Here is a 3,102-nt window from a genome sequence, read left to right as displayed (position 1 = left end):
CTCCAGCTCCATTATGATCTTATGGCATGATGGCCAATTGGATCTGGGGCCTGTATTGATGGAATGTCATTACACAGTGCATGACTGTGTTTTATTCTCCTAGGATGTGTTTCTGCTTGCTAGCTCAAAGACCACTTTCTCTCTGAAGTGCTTTGTAAGTTTTGTCCCCACTAGATTTGAATTCTTTCTTTTCACCTGCAAAGCTCTCTCAGTTCCTTTCATGTAGTTTTCCTCATGTTTTGTTTAAGGTGTCCCGGGTTTTCTCTCCCAGTACCAGCTAGAAGGCCAGGCCTTCCGAATGCCCCGAGTTTCTCATGGTGCCTAGCACATATCTGCCTCATGCCAGATGGTTGTTGTTGGATTTGTCACCTGCAGTTGGAACATTGTGCAAGATTTTTAATATAAGATGTGTTAACTTAAACATTAGACTTAAGATTCCACGAGATATCTTATTTTCTCATGGTAATACCTTCTTTTCCTTTTTTTAGTGCACATAATAAATCGTGTGTTTTGGTGAAAACTTTCTTTTCAGCATATACATACTCATAAAGAAAAGCATTATTTATCCTTAAATTCCATCTGGTATTTGGATTTGTTTCTAATTTTCACAATAATTATGCCAAAGTTCAGTATGCACACTTAGAGATGAAAAATCTTTTGAGGAGCTTGGTAAACTTTCCCAGGTTGCTCAACAAGCCAGTGACAGAGGCAATTCTCAAGCACAGGTCGAGAGCCTAAAACCTGTCACATTTCCAACACTCATTATGTTGCCTCTTGGCAAAATTCCTACATACTTCTGTATAACACATGTAAAGGAAACAGCCTTCAGGCTAAAGGCTCAGCAAAACCTCTAAAAACAAACCAGTCGGGGAGTGAGTGACAAAATAAAAACAGCAATGTGGTAATGCTTCCCAGAGCTCACGGTGATATTATGTGGACATGAAATGATTAAATACCTGAATCCTACAAGAAAGGCTGAATTCACTCAGGGAACACGGGACTAATGTCTCGGGCACAGTTCTGGCTGAGAGCCAACTTCCACTTACTTAAACACAATGCATATATTGATGGAAAACCACCTCTGGGTTGGAAGCAATGCGTTCAGTTCCAGCATGTGGGAAGGAGGCTGACTATCTTAGTGTGATTTGGTAAATATTATTAGTATTGATAACATTTCAAGCATGGTGGCCGAGGCTTGGGAATTGCTGGGCAACTATGTCTATCACTAATAACTATGTTATTGCAATGGTGTCTCCCTCACTAGTTATGGGTGTATTGGGGTGGTCTAGCATTCTGAAACATCTGACATTGTTTTTGAGCAATGTTAAAAACCAGTAGGATATGGCATGTCTACTTTACAATAAAGGAAGCTGAAAACTTGATTTATGATAATATATACAGCAGTGAATTAAAGATGCAATTTTGATCAGTACACTCAAAGACAATTGATGTAATCCCAGTGCTTAGGAGGCTGAGATAGGAAAAGCTCAGATATGAGGCCAGCCTCAGCAATTTAGGGAGGACCTCAGCAACTTTGCAAGACCCTATTTCAAAATAAAAAATAAGAAAAGGCTGCAGTGTCGCTCAGAGACAGAATGCCCCTGGATTCAATCCCTAATAGAGGAAGGGGGAGCGTGGGGCAGGGGGGCAACCCTGCCTATGAACCTTGTTTACTCTAGGGGGCAATATGAGATTGAAACAACTGATAAAGTGCATTTGAAAGTCCAGCACAGGACGACCCATATGTGACTTCCTAAGCAACCCAGATTGAATTCCTTCTGAGATAGCAACAGCCACCCGGCAGACACCAAGGCTTTCCCTGACGCAGCAAAGAAAACTCAGATTGAATTGCGGTGGCCCAAATTCCAATCCAAGTAACCCCAGGGGTATTTTCTCCTCGGGTTACATGAGATGCGAAGAGAGGATCAGGCAAAAGACAACCCAGTTTGAATCTGCCTCTTCTACTTACCACAAAATAACAACTTTGCTTAGTTACACAAGTAGTGAAGTGTGTAGCTCTTGACTACATGACAAGCTGTCCTGAGCATGCAGTGTTCAGCTAATTCTTCCTGGTGAACAAATAGAAATGTGTTTATGTAAGGCGCTATGTCTGTGATGCTAAGAAAAAGCACGTTTATTTCACTTCACAGATAGTATCTTCGGTTTGCCATATTTTTTTGAAACACTATTATATATATATATATTACTACCATAATAAAACAATTTAAATTTATGAACTGAAGATATTCTGTAAGAACTATGGAGTTATATGACTCTTATACCATTAAATTTACTATTTTCTGGCCTTTGTACATTTAAATTATTGCTTAATATTTTGGATAAATTCTCTTCAGCATGAGAAAATAATCTTTATTCCTTAAAATGCATTTGTTTTCAGGGAGACATAAAAACTTTATTGAATTTTCAGTTTTGAGGATGTGACATACACAAATGAAGAACTCTTGAAATGGCAGAACTCATAAAAACCAAGAGAATGAAAAATAATTACACACATATATCCAAGTACATATAAATAATTTTAAAACCTAAAAAATAAACAGCATACTATATTTTCAAGTTTTTAAGGAACAATAACATATGGCCAAACCTTATGCCACAGAATAGATCTCAGTAAATTCCACATTATGCAAGACAACATTCTTTAATCATAAATTGATTAACTGGGTAATATAGAAAGTTAAGAAAAAAACACTCTTAAATAATTCATATCCCAGTTTAGGGGACATTAATTCTCTTTTGTTGATTTGACCTCACACTTGCTTGTGTGGTTGTGAATTTAGGTTGCAAATCCTTCTTCAGGGACTGCTGTGTACTGACTCAGGACTGTGTTTTTATAACACAGTTTTGCTTTAGATTCTGTCGGGATCTCTGACTAAATTTACCTCTCTTGAATAGTTTTAATATTAAAGAGTGTTCTCAAGATTCAAGTACTATATAGGCTACATGTGTTACGGACCTGGCTAGGTTTTAAGTTCTTGCTGGTTCCTTTTTATTTTTATGCTGGTGGTCTTAGGTGGATAACAAGATTTTCTGGGATGATGCATGAATTTTTTTTCCCCCAACACTTTTTAAATAAAACCA

The sequence above is a fragment of the Muscardinus avellanarius genome, assembly GCF_963383645.1.
Source record: "Muscardinus avellanarius genome assembly, chromosome: 4".
In the NCBI taxonomy this organism is placed as follows: Eukaryota; Metazoa; Chordata; class Mammalia; order Rodentia; family Gliridae; genus Muscardinus; species Muscardinus avellanarius.
The sequence above is the reverse complement of the archived record's forward strand: the minus strand, read 5'-3'. Positions refer to the sequence as shown.